The sequence below is a fragment of the Ochotona princeps genome, chromosome 4 (genome assembly GCF_030435755.1).
Source record: "Ochotona princeps isolate mOchPri1 chromosome 4, mOchPri1.hap1, whole genome shotgun sequence".
Taxonomy (NCBI): Eukaryota; Metazoa; Chordata; class Mammalia; order Lagomorpha; family Ochotonidae; genus Ochotona; species Ochotona princeps.
This window is the reverse complement of record NC_080835.1, coordinates 104,565,481-104,583,241: the sequence shown is the minus strand read 5'-3', so window position 1 is coordinate 104,583,241 and position 17,761 is coordinate 104,565,481. Positions and strand designations below refer to the sequence as shown.

At 42.4% G+C, this 17,761-nt stretch overlaps 1 non-coding gene across 1 annotated transcript; it reads right to left on the bottom strand.

Annotated features, from left to right (window-relative positions):
* Window positions 1–8,055: 8,055 nt before the first annotated feature.
* Window positions 8,056–8,162, bottom strand: LOC118759544 (U6 spliceosomal RNA). Its single transcript, XR_004996247.2, has one exon. It is a non-coding gene; the product is annotated as a U6 spliceosomal RNA (small nuclear RNA).
* Window positions 8,163–17,761: the final 9,599 nt, after the last annotated feature.

The window sequence follows — 17,761 nt, the reverse complement described above, 5'->3', positions numbered from 1 at the left end:
GGCCCGGGAGCCTCGCATTGGTACTAGTAGTGATTCAAACTCTTTGGGTGCCAGCAGGTCAGTAAGTACCTTCTGAGTGAGTTAGGTATAAGCTCACAAGCCTCTTCTTGCTAATTTGTTTTTGTCTCTTTTTTTTTTCCTACATCTAGACACTCTTGGGGTATTCCCCAGGTCCCTAGTCTCTTCAAGGTGGCTTCCTGTTCTCTGGCAGAGAATTGACTCCCCATTAAAGGCATCCTGTGTTCCTTCTGGTCCCTGGCAACTCCACCTGCTTGCAAGGGGCTTGTCCTTCCAGTCCCAAACCTGTCCTACAGGTTTTGAACTGCATACTTTGCCTAAATATTGAGTTCAGGCTCATTCGGTAGCCTGAAGTTTGCTCTTTCGCTTTTGCTTGATTTAGGACTAGACATAATATCTTGATCTGTAAGCAGCTTTTGCATGCCTGATTCACCACCCAGTCTCACTTAAAATTCCCTGTGGAGGGATATCAATTTAGATACAGATTACCTCTCATTTTCACATTCTACTAGACACAGACCAAATATTACAGGCTATCGGTATGGATGCAGGTGCTAAAGAAGCGACACTACGTACCTCACCTTTAATGTAAAACCACCTCCATTCACTCTCTCCAGACCCAGATTTCTGTTCAGACAGGTGCCTAATGACTTCACCAAGGCAGCCTTGGAGAAGGTGCCGAGGCCTGCATAAATGCATACCCAATGCACAAGCCCCTTGGAATAGCACATCCTAATCAAACATAAATCTCCCATGTTCACGACACATGTGGGGCAGCAGAATCAAGAAAGCAATGAGAAAAAATGACTGCATCTGTGCTCACAAAATAAAAACTGCTTTTTTTTTCCCTATAACAATTTTCATAAACTCCCAGATACTGGAGGCATTTCAATTTTTATGTGCAGAGATAGGGATTAGGTTTTGAACTGTTTAGTTGGAATACAGAGGTCATAATAACCAGTGTTGATTGATAGAGCCAAGCTTGGCTGAAAGCCAGGGACCCACCTCATTTTTGGCAGCGAAGCTGCTCTTAGGGGATCTAGTAACAAGACTAGAGTCAGCCTCCCTCTATTCTTTTCAATCCACCTCTTACCTTTATCCATGATTTATAAAACAGCCAGAGGGCAGGAAAGAAGCATCAGAAGGAGGAGGAATTGACAGCTGGGATGGCTGGTGAGCTGGAACAAAAGCCTGCCAAGCTTGCTGAAGCTCCAAAGCCTGCTGTCTGCTTGTTCCCTTTCCTGAGTCTTTATCAAGTTTACGTTTGTGCACACAGCGAGTGCACAGTGGGTCTATTCCCATCAGCTGCACACAGCACAGGATAGGCCTCAGATCTAGAAACAACACGCCCAGCACCCCAGAAAACCCTGGAGGCTTCTTGCAGTCCCAGGGGATAGCTACTGTCTCTAACACCTGTTCACTTCCCTTCTTTGTACTTTTATGATCGTGATGCAGTGTGACTTGCTTTGACCATCTTCTTGCTGCCCTGCCACGCTGCGTTTGTGCAACGCATGTGCATGCTTTTGTTTAGTTGTGGGTTTTCTTGCTCATTGTAGTTTAGCATCTTTTTAGGGCAAATGTCGTCTTTTGGTTCTCCTGTTGATGAATGTTTCATGGGTCTACCTTTACAAATCCAGAACCTAGTGTCGCTGCATTGCAACATGAAATTCAGTGACTAAGGGATCCAAACCAGGATGCCCAAGCAGACATCAACCCGGTGCTCCAGCATTCTGCCTGGCCAGTCCACCTCTGCACTTAGGTTCTTCTGTATGCTAATGCTGTGCATACCTGCCATGTTCCCTTGATACAAGTGGAAACAGGAAAGCAATATAAGAAAGTGTTGTCATCCCTTGGCATAACCACCCCAAGCAACAAATCTAGACACACATAAAGACTGGCTCACAGTACAGCATTTGGGGGTTCATCTATTCACTTGGAGGGTAACCTGCATTTCTGGGTGCATTCACTTGGCAAACATTTCTGCTGTTTAAAAGCTACAATAATACATTTTCCAAAGACGCTGGCCAAAAGAGTTTTTGAGACCAGGGATATTGCGACCAGATTAAGTCACATTTGAAACTCTGTACCACGCAGGATAAATGTGGACCTGCTGCGGAACCAGAGGTGTGACACACAACTCCTCTCCCCACCACCTCTGTTGTCCACCCAGGTACCTGCCAATCACCTGTCATTTCCAAGGATTGATTCCCTGCATGGTAAGAGGTCTATGTTCTGCTTGCACTGTCCCTCTAGCCAGGTACATGATTCCCTGAGTCTGACAGGAGCCTCCAATCATTCTCTCCTTCTCTACTTGATGTCAGCCACAAATCCAGTCATATCAGTAAATTGTCTTCCTGCCCAGGAGCTCCTTGCTTGGAGGATTCGTGGGTGTTTGGAATCCTACAGCCTGTGCCTGGACAGAGGGCTAAGCCTGCAGAGGAGCCTAGCCTAAGCCCGCTTAGTCATTGCCCTCAGGGAAGCTGGGAGAGTGAGCAGCCTGAAGCCCCACCAAGGCCTTGGGAACTCGAGGAGAAAAAGGGGAGACGGGAAAGAGAGAAGCTGTTTCTCTTTTTTTCTTCATTTCCTATATTTTTTGCTTCTCTTCTTTCCAATTAAGCTTCTTAGTGAGTTTGAAACACTGAGTAAAGACCATTTGGATTCACCAATCAAAACTGCTATGCACATAATTCTTGAGTGATTTCATGATTTTCCTGCATTAGTAATGCTTTGCTCTGCTATGGAAACTTAGTGGCTCACAGGAGCAGCCAAGTTGAATGTATAAATAAGAAGATGCCCTTATCATGCCATCAGTTTGCCCTGCAGAACGTTGTCATTCAGAGAGTATGTTCAACTTTCCTCCTTAACAAGTTTGCGGTACAGTTCATGTTGAATACCATCTCTTAAACATTTTCAGAAGCACCATGTTTAGGAGAATAATCTACTTATTCTAAGAAATATCAGGGGGAAAAGGTCTCCCTTAGTACTTTCAGAAACATTCAGCGTTGTTGTTCTCCGGCTGATTAGTCTTGACAGTATGAAATGGCTCAGTAGAAGCTAGAAGTTAGCTCTGGAACTCCCTTTGTGGCAGACACTGTGGTGTGTTGGGATCTCAATAGCTGCTGGCCCTCTCTGTTCATCAGCAACCCTCCAAGGAGGGCAAGGAGGCCTGCATGGGAAGCACTCACTTGCTCATAGTTGATTCCGATGAGCAGCGACCACAGACGAGAGGCGCTGGTGCCTGACCCGGCTTTAATCCTAGTACTGTGGTCGTGGTCTCAGACAATTTATGAGGTTAGAAAATGAACTACTTTGTAAACAAGAAAAATTCCAGGTTAGAAAGGATTGCAGTAAGGTTCCAGGATTTGACCCTGAGCAGTTTTATTCTAGAATTTCCACCAATAAATCTCATATTACTGTATTTACTAAAAATAAGATATTGCCATGAAAAATGAAAAATTCATGATGCTTGATTGGTCTCAAAGCAGAAAGGTTCATGTCCCCCTCATGTCAGCCTGGTTTTTCCAAGGGTGAATGAGGGAGACTCCGGCCATACATATATTTTTGCTCCAATTCTGTCCTAAGCTCTCTCTGCTACAATTGCTCTTGCATGTTTCACCTGTTTGCCGTTGAAAGCTGTTCTATCAACACAAGCAATGACCGCTGCCTTCTCTCCACTGAGTGCCTCTCCACTCTGCCTGGCTAGCCTCGTATTTTTCACAGTGGTTCTCAGGAGGAAAAGTCCCACCTTCCCAATCCGTGGACCCTCAGCCAGATTACTCACCTGCACCCTGTGCCTTTGTGTTAAATGCATCCTACTGCATTTAACACAGCTTCTGCAAACTGTTTTATGCAACACCAGACTACTACCATTACCCTTGTCAAACCACAATTGTGTTTTTGTTTACCAATCCCTCTTGAATACAGTCATCTTCACTCCAGCACTTGAAGCGTGGTTCCGAAAGGCTGGCTCCTTTCCTCTGCGTCTTGCTTCTCCACATTTCCTGTTAGTTTGCAGGGCAATCACTGCGTGTCTTCTCCAGACGTCAAAGCACATGTTTCCTCCGCTCTATTCTGCATTTCTGAATAGTTTTGTCCAGAGCCATGGGAAAAGCTGCTGTGAGTTCACTGATGTTCTCTGGATCTGAAGCTCTGCCACAAAACTTCTTTTATACTCTCACAGCTTCCTGTATGTCTACAGATGGATATTTAGCAAGAAGTCAAATACAACGCATTGAGAGTGGGTTATAATTTTTTCCCATATCCAATTCTAATGGGATGCTCTGTTTGCATAATATACCTTGACCCTAACTCTGAGTTGTGCATCCAAAGTTTTATCTTCATGTTTTCTCCCCTTTCATCTACCCCAGACAGACACTGATGGAATCCTGCTGGCTTTGATTAATTGATGATTCCTGCCTCTGAACCCCCTCCCCATCCCACCATGGCTGCCTAAATCCTACCTTCCCTTTGACTTGCCTGTGCTGCTGCCATGGCTTCACTTTTTTTTTTTAATTTTATTTTAAATTCATTAATTACATTGCATTATGTGACACAGTTTCATAGATACTTGGATTCTCCCCACCCCTCCCCAAACCCTCTCACCATGGTGGATTCCTCCACCTTGTTGCATAACCACAGTTCAAGTTCAGTTGAGATTCCCCCATTGCAAGCATATACTAAATATAGAGTCCAGCATCTTATTGTCTAGTCAAGTTCAACGGCTTCTTAGGTATACCCTCTCTGGTCTGAAGACAGAGCCAGCAGAGTATCATCCCGATCAATTAAAAGCTCCAACATACCATCAAAATACCACATGTTTGCCTTAATTTAAGATGACACAATGTTATGTATAACAAGTTATGTTATGAATGTTATATGTTGTGTATAAACTAAAATGGAAATGTCAATGAGGTGGTCACAGAAGGTGGTTAAGAACTCGCATTTACTTTTACCATATTGGTTACTCATTACTATGTCAATTAATTCCATGGCTTCACTTTTACGCCTACTCCTTCTCCCCGGGTAAAATTTTTTCCAGCATATGTTTTTTTCTGTCCTTTGTTTAAGACCTAAACACATTCCAATTGTCTTGATTTAAAATTCTGACTATGGAATTGAGACTCCCACCAAACATTTGGCACCAACCTCCTACCAGTTTCTGTAAGTGCTATATATGATGGATTAGAATAAGTTGGCTGTTTTGGGGATAGGAGAGGGTCCCTGGCACCTCTCACTCAAGCGGTGTACTGTCCCCGTGCATGAACTGGTCACCTCTTTTTATTAATCCTCTCATCACCTGCTCTCATACTTTAAGGATCATCTCACATTGTTTTCTCTTGGAAATATTTCTCTCTTCCTTTCATCAACATTGATGGCTCTGTCGCATAATTTTTCACTTTGTTTATTTTTCCTATAGATTTTGATGAGGACTCAGATATACCTGGGATAAAAAACAGTATTTGGGGAAAAAAATCATAAATATATATAATGTGAAATGTATTAACATAGTATGTATTGCATATTAATATACAACTATTCTTCATATTATATGTGATATAATATATTGCATATTACTATAATGTAATTATTAATATTATTGTATATTAATATCAATTAATGTGTTGATGGTATTATCAATATTATTGTTAAATTAATATTATGAATAAAATAATAATATTAATATAACAATATAATTATTAAGAATAATTGCTATATCAACAACATTAATACTATATGGTATTATTAATTAATTATAATATTAATATTAACATTAATTTAATATAATTATATACTAATGTTATATACAGTGATATAGGGATAGATCGATAGATAGATAGATAGGTTTGTATATATACTTGGCCTCTAGTTCCACTGTATTTGGATTGGATATGTCACAACATGATTCAGCGATGCTTTTGAAGAAGTTGTCTTCTAATGAATTTCACAAATAGGAAACAGACCACCCAAAATTCACATTGCTAAAATGCACTGCCATAGCTTGAAACAACCAATTTATCATAACTTCTGAATTTTGTGGATTAAGCGTTCTTGCAGGACCCTCCTGGGCTGTTTCCATTCCCGCGGTGTTGCCTGAGGTTTGTTGGGAGTCTTGGCTGCCTGAAGGATCCATTCAGGTGGATGTACTTCTGTCTGGTACCCTCATACAAGTGACTCGAGGCTAGCATTCCATTATTATCCAAATCAGGTCAAGGAGCAGGTGAGACTCCTGGGTTTACTTCTCTGCTTCCTCGGGTAAAATTCTTCTAAATCTAAGCACTGAAGTACTAAACAGACACACCTTTGACACTATCGGCAACTGAGAGAGGTAAGGTAAGCATGATAGCCTCCCCACTTCAAGACAGGGGGAATACAAGGCCATGGCCATTCTGAAATGCAGTTAGGGACATCCTACTCATTCTTGACAGAGCTTCATTGTACTTCCTGGGAGTGATGGTGGCTTCTAGCAACACTCTGCGAATTATGTTGAAATGGCCTGCATTTGCGGTACAGCTTTCTTTCTGCTCACAGAACACTGATCCAGATGACTCCTCATTTTTCTTTGACTCTATGCTTCTTAGTTTCAACTGATGGTGCAGCTGTCATTTCAATTCCCTTAAAAGCTCTGCGGGCAGGGTTGGCACAGTGACACAACAGATTAAGCTTCTGTATGCAGTGCCACCCGTACTATATGAAGGCCAGTTTGAGTTCTGTCTCCTCCACTTGTGATTCAGCTCCATGCTAATATGCCCGGAAAAGCAACAGTGGATGGCCTGAGGAGTTGCGTCCCTGCATCCTCATGGGAGAGCTGGTAACTCTCCTGGTTTCTGGCTCCTGGCTTCAGCCTAGCTCATCTCAGGCTGTTGTGCTCATTTGGGGTTGTAAACCAGTGACTGGAAGATTCTTTTTCTGTGGAATTTTATATTTTCTCAGACAGTTCCATATTGTCTGTTGACAAAAGGTGACTGACAAGTGTCTTCAAGATGGAGCTTTTCCTACCTTGTCCTGAGGCATGGCATTCTTTAGGTGCACATAATGTTCCTTTGGCATCCTTTAAAGTGTTTTTTCTGCAGTTGAGAACAACTATGAGACCTACTCCTAAATAGTTTCAAATTCTCTGGGAATGGGATTATAAGCACCCTTGTGAGATGACCTTATCTTGAGGCAACTGAGCCTTTATGGAGCTCTGTAGCTTCTGAGAGGCTGAGTGAGACATGGTCACATTCTACAATCCAGTGAATCTCAGATCATCTGTGGTCCTCCCAAGTTTTGCTTGACAATATTTTTTTTCCTTTATGAATGTCTTAACACATGTTACTATGAGAAACTAGTCAACACCTTCATCATTTTACCTGGAAATAGCCTCAAATCCTCCAGTTCATGAAGTTTATATTGTCCACTCTACAGTGCTGCTGGTAAATATGTCCAATTTTTTGTTACGTTACTTACATAACAGGGGTTTCTTTTCATCCTGATTTCAATGAAATACCTTCCTTTTAATTCCAACCTTCACGAATACTCTGAGGACCTTCCAGCTTCTATTTGCTTTATTTCCTGAAGCAAATATCATGTTGTAAAATTTTGTTGTATCAGCACCCTTGTTCTGTTTCTTCATCAAATTTCAAATTCTGCCCTGGCAATCTAACTGTAGCATCAAATTGATTACATATTCCATTGTAAGACAGTGAGTTAAAGCACCAATCATTAATTTTATCTCATAATTTGTGAGTCAAGACTTGAGCCAGAGTTCAGCTGGGTGACTCTTCTGCTTCCCATGGTGTACACTGAGATTCATTTGGTGGGTGGGCAAGCCTACAGCATGCCGATCGCTTCATTCGCGTGTCTTGGGCCTTTGGTAGAAATGACTGGATAACATCCTTTTGCCGCAGCTGGTGGTTAGGAAGCTTAAACGTGTCACCCCAGTTTGGGTATCTTAGAGCTTTCTACCATTTTCTGTCTGTATTCACGTAGAATATGTTATTTGGTGGTGCAAATACAAGCCCAATACTGTCTTTTTTTTTTTATTCTTTATTATTTTTTAAAAATATGGAACGCTTCACGAATTTGCGTGTCATCCTTGCGCAGGGGCCATGCTAATCTTCTCTGTATCATTCCAATTTTAGTATATGTGCTGCCGAAGCGAGCACAAGCCCAATACTGTCTTATGTTCTACTTCGGATGCTTCCAGATGTTGCTCTGACCACATTATACTATAGAAGTGAACTGCCAAAGATAGTTCAGTTCCTGTGATAGAATTAATTTCAGATATGAATATGGCTCATAGAAAATAGTTGGTGACAAATGAGATGGTTCAAGTGGCCTAAATATTTTTAGAAACAAGTACCAGAACTTTTCTATTTATATAAAGGGGACAGATTTCATACAAAGTATATGTAGTTTTAAAACCATAATGATACAATCGACCAAACCCTCCCTCTCTCCTTCAGTTCCACCTTACCCCCCAGATTGCTTTCTTGTTTTTCTTTTAATGTTTGCAATGATATCCTTTCGACTGAATTCATAATTACAAGTTTAATCCTCTACTAAATCAAGAATTAAATAGTAAACAGAAAAAGAATGAAGACAAGGGTTGTAAAAAATAATCAAATTTCAAAGTATCAGTTTCACCCATACGCATTATAGTTTTATTTTTTTATTTTTTTATTTATTTTTTTCTTTTTAAATTATTTATTATTTAACTTCAGTAATTACATTGTATTATGTGACACAGTTACATAGATACTTGGGTTCTCCCCACCCCTCCCCAAACCCTCCCACCATGGTGGATTCCTCCACCTTGTTGCATAACCACAGCTCAAGTTCAGTTGAGATTTCCCCATTGCAAGCGTATACCAAACATAGAGTCCAGTATCTTATTGTCCCATCAATTTCAACGGCTTCTTAGGTATACCCTCTCTGGTCTGAAGACAGAGCCAGCAGAGTATCATCCCAGTCAATTGAAAGCTCCAACATACCATCAGCAAAAATTTACATCATTATGGAATTAATTGACATAGTAATGAGTAACCAATATGTTAAAAGTAAATGCGAGTTCCCAGCCACCTTCTGTGACCACCTCACCTATACTTCAATTTTAGTTTATACACAACATATAACATTCAAAACATAACATGTTATACATAACATCATATCATCTTAAATCAAGGCAAACATGTGGTATTTAACCTTTTGGGATTGGCTCATTTCCCTTAGCATTATGGTTTCCAGTTTGGCCCATTTGGCCACAAAGAACATGCATTATATTTTTGCACTCTGTATATTATGTACCACAACTTTGGAAAACATTCGGGGAAGAGCTTTGTTATTTTATTATTCATAATAGTTTCTAGATCCTTCCTTTCTGTTGTGAAAAAAATTATTCTTTTTTATGACTGGGTAGAATCCCATTGAGTATTAGAGCACAATTCCTATATCTGTTCATCAGTTGATGGATACCTGGGTTGATTCTATATCTTAGCACTGTGGGAGGACGAATCAACCTCCCTGTCTAGATAACTGTCCTATATGCTGATTTCAATTCATTTCTTAGGTGTGTATGGCTGCACCATATGGCAGATCTGTTTCAGATCTCTGCACAATCTCCCTACTGGCTTTGATAATGGCCATACTACTTCGCATACATTTCCACCAATAGTAGATTAGGATACCTTTTTTCCACATCATTGTCAGAATTTATTGATTTTTTAAAATTTATTTATTACTTTGACAGTCTTCACATAGTTAGGGTAAAAAGGTTCAAGCACTACAGGAAGATGGGCAAGACAATTACTTCCGTATTGTTTCCTTAATATATCTGATGTAAAACGAGATTTTAAGGGAGAAACCCTGCCCAGACTCCCACCCACTCCAGGTCCCAGATGTGGGGCATGCTCCGAGGGTCTTGTCCAAGTGGTTCTGATAATTCAACAGTTCTGAATTGTTGCCACTCTCACCACTCCAAGCACAATGCAGTTGTTGGAGATTCCACTGATCGCCGGAGTCCATCATAGCATCTCCATTTGCCCGATTTTTTCATTGCCAACATATAGCTGAGGTGGTTGATTGACTTGTTCTGTCCTCTGTCATTTGACGGTTAGCGTTTTGAGTCTGAAAGCTTGATTGGGGGGATGCCCAAAGAAACTTTGTTTGAGGTGTTCCCAGACCAGATTCTTATATGTGCTAGCAAGCACAGGGCCCAGCACAGTTCATCGCCCCAATCAGCTGGTGGTTGCAATTGCTGGGTTGGTTCTTTTTCCATCCCCGTCTTCCTCTGGAACCAATGGGTGTTGCAGTCCAGCCTGGTTCTGCCCAGTGCATACTCGGCCCTCACATAAACCAGTGGGAGCTGCAGCCTAGCTGGAGCGACCCACAATAACCCCCACCAGGCCCGCCCCCTATGCTGATTTGCCAGTATGTGTGGAAGACTAGTCCAGTCTGTCCCACATTCCTTTCTGCTCTCATTCATGTCAATGGGTATTGAAGCTTAGTTCCATCTAACCAGCTCAACTATCCAGCCTTCACAGATGCTGTTGGGTGTCTGTCTAACCACCCCAGTCCCTGTCGTAGTTTTCATGCTCTCCCATGGGGGGTGGCAACCCAAGAAGGAGGAGCCCACTACTTCCCTTCCAGGCCACTCCCATTCCCAGATTATGCACTCTCCAGGTGGTTCTGTGGTTTAACTTGACAGCACTAGCCCGCAGTGCCAGCTTCTGTCAGCTGATGTTGTGGCTAAGCCATAACAACCCTCACCCACTCTAACTGTAGAATGTACCAGTAGGAATAATCAGCCCAGACTGGCTTTTCCCTGATCTGGTCCACATGGGGTGCACAGGTGCTGCAGCCCTGGCTAGCCTGGTCTACCCCCATCTCAGTTCCCGCTCTCCAGTGGGAGTAGCTGTTCAGCAAGGGAACCACCCCTTATTTTCCTGCCAGCTCTGCCCCCTCCTTTCCTGATTTTCACGTGTGCTGGTTGGGTGCTGTGGTCACATTTGGCACAGGCAACCTCACCTTGGCATTCCGTGTTGTGTGCTACTTTTGTCGCAACCGAACCTGGCTTGACCCACACTCTGTTCTGGTGTTCAGATTTGCCAGTGGATGACATGAATTGATTTAGCCTGGTCTGCCCCTGACCCATGCCAAATGTATGCCAGTGGGACACTTTCCATGACCTCTTCTGGGCTGTTTCCTTCCATGCTTCTTGCACTTACCTGCAAGGACTGTGTCCTGCCAGAGGAGTTGCCCAGGCTCCTCCATCAGAACCCCTCCCAGTGCCAGGTTTTTGTGCATACCAGTGGGTCCATGAGCCAGCCCTACTCAGTTCACCTCCTGTCCTAGCAGCAACAGTGACTTTTCCTGACTGGCTTTCAACCCATTCTGGTTCTTGTTGTTTGATGTTTCAGCCCAGCCATGGCTCGTTCATAACCACATACAGCTCACACATGGCTCAGTAGGGGGTTGAGACCTAACCTAGTCAGTCCCACATCTATCCTGGTCCTCCAGAACACCAGAAGGTGTTGAGGTCTGGCCCGGCCTGGTGCATCTTGTCCCAGCCCACACTAGTGCCACAGGAGACTACAACTGTATGCTGACCAGAATGCAACCCCATTCCAGCTTGTGCGTCCCTTGGTGGGAACCTTCACCCAGCTAAGGTGTCCCCTTAGCTCCCCAACTGGGCCTGTTCCCAGCCATAGATTGCACACATGCCAGTGGTTGCTCTGACTCAGCTTGGCACAGCCCTTCACCTGTCGTGACCCCTGCCTTAGACACTGTGGCTCAGCATCTGTGGCTCATGCAGACCAGTTGGTGCAAAAACCCGGCTGGGCATGTCCTGTGCTCCAACCTGGTTTTCAATCTTGCTTGTGGGCTAAGGTTTGCTCAGTACTGCCCGGTGCGCCCGTTCCATCGCCTTTTCATACAGTGATGAGCCATTGGTGCTACTTTGCCCAGCCTGTCCGACCCCCAGGTCCGGACCACCTCTTCACCAGTGGGAGCTGTAACTTGCCAGGGGAGGTTCCCAAGTTTCTTCCCCTGATCCCCCCCAGACCCAGTTCTCATACATGCCACTGGGCTTTAGGTCATTGCCCGGCGCAGTCCGACCCTCCCCTTGGCTTTGCATGAGCTGGTGAACGCTGCAGTCCGTCCCACCCCACAACCCCTCAGGATGCTCACTCGAGCGCCACTGCCCCGACTAGTCCAGACTGCCATCAGTTCTCCAATCTGTGGCCAATGGCAGGCTCCCCGGTTACACCTAGCTTAGTCGACCACCACTCCATCTCTTGAAGTAACCTGTGGGGCTAGAATTTCCATAGGGTTTGGCCCACACATCCCCCACAGAATCTTCCCCTGGATATGGTTCTCTAGCGTGTTTGTTAATCTCATGGCCCTGCTTAATGATCTCTCCGCTGGGTCAGTTCTGTTTCCAGCCTTGTCATCCACTTGGACCAAAGGGTATTGTGGTCCAGCTCGAGCCTACCCACTTCATGCTCGGTCCTCACGCAAACCAATGGTAGCTGCAGCCCAGCCTAGTTGGGGCGACTCCCCATCACCCTCACAAGGCCTTCTCCCTTCCCTAGTTCCCATGCATGCGAGTATGTACTGCAGGCTTGTTTAGTCTGTCCCTCCTCCCATTAAGCTCTGGTCAGGATTCCTAGTTGGCTGGTGTTTCAGTCTGGCTCAAATAGATCTTATGGGCACTCCCCTCCAAACGTTCAGGTCTCAGACCCACGCTTGCCCTAAAGTTTCATGTCTCTGTTCCCAGGAAACACCAGGAATTCATGTCTCACCTACTCTAAAACTGGCCTTATTCATGGGTGTCGATAAGCAGCTATTTCATATCATAAAAACCCCAGAGCCTGCTGCTGGGCGGCCGGCAGACAGAGCCTGGCACCATTTGGTGCACTGGCTGCCCAAAGCCAAGGACTCAGCCACTGCCTTGTGGCGGTGTCTTTGGCCTGAGTCCCCAGCTGGGTTCCTGATTTTTTTTTTTTTTCAAATGACAGCCATTTTAACTAGCAGGAGGTGGAACTTCATTGTGGTTCCTCTGTATTTCCCTGACTGATAATTATCCTGAGCATTATTTATGTGTCTTTTGGCTGTTTGTGTTTCATCCTTTGAAAAGCCTCTTATATACCAAGTGTACTTAGAAGTCATCAAATGCATTCCTTTGTGTGTGCATGAAAGAATTCAAACCTTGGATGATTCTGCTGCGATTTCATAATATCTTCAATTACACATGATTGTACAAGGAATACACTTGGTATACAGAAAGAATGCATCATTGATTACATCAAGGCCATTCTGCCTTTAGTGGAAAAGCTGATATCAATCAGGATGCCGTGAGGCAAGTTTTATTCAAAATTTTTATTTTTTTCACTCTGTTAAATTTGAACTTCACTTTTTTTTTAATTTTTAGTTTTTCAACATTTAAAATTCAGTTGTTAATTTAAATCTTCATTTTTAATGTGAGCATTGACAACAATAAATTTTTCCTTAAAAATTTTTCCACTAACTCCTGCAATTTTTAAAATATTTTATTTTTTTATTTTTATTGATAAGTCAGTTATACAGAGAGGAGGAGAGACAGAGAGAAAGATCTTTCATCTACTGATGCACTCCCCAAATGGCCGCAACAGCAGGAGCTACACTGATCTGAAGGCAGGAGACAAGAGCCTCTTCAGGGCCTCCCACATGAGGGTGCAGGGTCCCAAGAATTTGGGCCATTCTCGACTGCTTTCCCAGGCCACAAGCAGGGAGCTAGATGAGAAAGCAGGGCTGCCAAGATTAGAACTGGTTCCCATATGGGATCCTGGGATGTGCAAGATGAAGACTTTAGTTGCTAGGCTACCGCGCTGGGTCCCTTAATCCCGCATTTTTGCATGTTATGTTTTCACACTCAATTTTCCAAAGATATTTTTGATTGTGTCTCATAACTTATTATTTGATGCATCTGTTGTTTAACAGTGTGTTGTTCAATTTTCAGTCATCAATGGGAATGGTCCAGTTTCCTTCTTCCATTAACTCCTAGAGTTTTCCTTTGAAATAGGAAAAGATGCCTCACATAGTTTCAATCAGATTTATTTAGTTTCCATGCTATGATTAATCTTGGGGGACCTTTTTTTTTTTGATGAAGATGTGTTTTATATTATTCGATTGGGTGTTTTAGGAGTGTCTGCATGTCTACTGACCTACAGTGTTGTTCAAAAGATCTTCAACCTTGCGGTATGACTTGTTCTGTCCTTTAGTGAATAAAATGGCTAAAATTCACTTTATTTAGACCTGTTTTCTTTACCTGTTATCATAGTCATTTGCTTTAAGTCTATTTTATATGATTAGAGCATAGCCATTCTTGTTCTTTTTTTTCTATCTATATGAGTGTTCTTTTTTATGATTTTTTCATCATTCATTCACCATTTTTCAGCCTAGTTGTGTCTTTAGATCTAAACAGAAGGTCATGATTTGAAAACAATCATAGGAAGGTGTTTTGGCCTGTCTCAGGTTGTTTCTGTGGAAATCACAATCCTGGATTGCTAAGGTCACTCTTTTCTTAACACTCCACAATAGCACTGCTGTACAGAGTGTGTTGTATTTCTTTTTAACCTCAGCACCACTTAGGTTGTTGAATGGACACCAAGCGTATCAGGTCTGGCTTCTCTGTATTATTCCCCGATGGGTCTTCATTTGATTTTATTTTTGCATTGCCGTGATTGTATTCAACTCTATAGTAGCATATGGAAATTCACTCTCATTTAAGCTTGTTGTACAATCTAAAATGTTAGGATCATTATACATTAGACACAGATCTGGAGGAAAAGCATGTGAGTGTCTTTCCTGGAGCTCTGTAGGTCTAGGGAAGATACTTGACCTTGTGATATCTCAGATACCCTGGGATGTTAAGTAAACTTGGACTAAAATCCAGAGCCAATGTCACTCCTGACCTTTATTCTGACCACAGCATACATGGTACCAAATTAATTTCATACAATATTTGCTCTAAAAGACATAGCATTTCACTTTGTGAGATAAATGTGTGCCTAGCATAAATATCTTTTGTGCCTTGGTTGCATCTACTTGATGTTCAGTGTCGGAAGTGTTAGAAGACCCAAAGGGCTTCATCACACACCTGTATTACTGACCTACCTGTACATCTTCTCACCTTTCACATTCAAGTTCAAGCTTGATTTCTCCTGCATGGTGGCTTCCTTATCCTGTCAGCTTAACATGAGGCATTGTGTGAAAAGTCTGCATTTGAAACAGGCAACCTGCTTGATCCTTTTTGCACATATCAATGAAAAAATGGCCCCAAATATTATCAAAGTGCTCTAGAATGGCCAGCACATGTAAAGTACTTCCAGGGGATAGAATTAGTAGATAGATATGAACTGTGTTTTAAGGTGACAAGAAATGCACGTATTGTTTCTTTAATCATCTAAATGGTTTCAGTCAGTCCAATGCTATAGTTCCTGGATGTTAAACCTATACATTTGTATGCCTCCACTGACTACATGGGACAAAGTTAACCTGGGATACATTATGCTAGAGCCTAGGGCATGACTCTGTGACTGCTGATTCTTGGAGTCTGCTCACCAAAGAAGCACTCGGGTCACATAGTGCTTCCAGTTTGGGGACATTAGGGTGTCAGTGCTAAGGCCTGAGGTTCTCATGGACTGAAAACATGAACACTGAAAGGTCATATCTCCTCTTTTCTCCATCCTCCTTAGACATCTTGTCAACCTCCAGCATGTGACCACAAGACCCAACAATTCCTTTTCTGACTCCTGTCTTCTTGCTTGTTTCCTAAGCGTCATGGCCTTACCCTCTGTATTTAACGTATCTATTTTTGATGATTGATAAAATCTCTATAACAAGCAGAAATGGTGATTGATGACAGTTTAGCTTTGGTTTCTTGAGAAAAATATCAGTTGCATGGTATTTTTTTTTTCTTAAAGGGTCTTACTATTTCTGATCAAGCAGATGTGGTGGACAAGAAGTACACATAACTATTTCAATGCATTAGTATGTCACATCAGTAGATTACCACACTAGCAAAATGTGCAAACAAAGCAGGTCTTTAGAGTGGTTGTCACATTACTGCCTCCCTGACTGTGTGACCTCAGTGAGTTTTGTAGCCACTGTGAGCTTGTGCTTCTGTGTAACATAAAGGTTGTGGTGCAGCAACCCAGCAGAGTTCTCAGATCTGACGAGACAGGTTCTGGGGCAGATACAGAAGCACCTGGCCCTTCAGACTGTCTCAGCTTCCCTAACTACCTTGTTTGGACACATACGAACATGAGTCTCTCATCAAACCCTTGGTACTTACCTGCACATCATCAGCATAGCTGGGAGCAAAGCAAACCTCAGTAGCTCCACAGAAGATGGCGGGGAGGAAAGCGGAGAGGAACTGCAGCTATCTCTCTGGCCTCATGGTGTAGACAGCAAAGTCACATCACTAGGACAGCAATCCCTGGAGTGCAGGACAAAGTGATTCAGGTGGTAGGTGTGGATTCCAAGAGGTTTGCTTTTTTAATTAAAAAATATTATTATTATTATTGTTATTATTATGATACAGTTCCATAGGCTACAGGATTTCCCTTATTCGCTCCCCAATTCCCCCTCTCCACAAGTTCCTCTAGATCATTACTAAAGTACATATGTCATATGTACTAAATTACACAGTCATATGTCCATCAATGCGGGCATGGACAGTGGCAGAGTCCAGCATCCTATTGTCATATAGTAAACAGTCTCATTGGGAGTCCATCTTTGGTCTGGAAGTAGAGATGCATACTGCATTGTATCCTCACATCTGGATATGATAGTCTCCATCTCACAGCTACTGCACAGCCCCTTAAATGAAAAGCCACAATACAGAATTAAAACTGGGAAGAAAAATAGAAATTTACAATGCCGTGAAGATACATAATAGGTTACTACATATGACAGTCTCCATTACACAGCTACTATACATCCCCTTAAGTGAAAAGACACAAAACAAAACCAACAACTAGAAGAAAAACAAATAAAAACACCATGAAGCTAAGTAACATTCTAATGAATGACTGATGTGTCGCTGAAGAAATGAAAAACAAAATCAAGAACGTTCTGGAAGAAAATAATGCTACTTTATGATCTATAAGTCATTGAAGCATTTAATCAGAAGAAACTGCTTTGAAGAGATGAAACTAACAAAAAAAAAATCAAAACCCATGAGATACAATTTCTGCTGATTTTTGCTGGTGAAATATATCTCCTGTAGGCAACAAATAGATGGGTTTGGATTTTTATTCCAGTCTACTAAACTATGACATTTGATTGAGCTTAAGCCATTTATAAAAGCTGGAAGCAGAGCTGGATCAGACCAAAAAAAGTATTCAAGAATTGAAAGACACTATTAAGAGGCCAAATGTAAGAGTTATGGGAGTCCCAGAAGGTACAATAAGAGAAGCTGGATTTACAAATGTATTTAATGAAATAATAACGGAAAATTTCCGTAGTTTAGAGAAAGAATTGGGAAACAAGATCCAGGAGGGGCACAGAACTCCCAACAGGCTTGACCAAAAGCGATCTTCACATGATCTTCAAGCTCTCTTCAATCAAACATAAGGAAAAGATCCTTAAATGTGTGCGTGAAAAAAATCAACTGACATATGAATGCCAATTAAGCTCACAGGAGATCTTTCACAGGAAACTCTACGGGCAAGAAGAGAATGGAGTGACATATTCCAGATTCTAAAAGAAAAAGTTGTTCGCC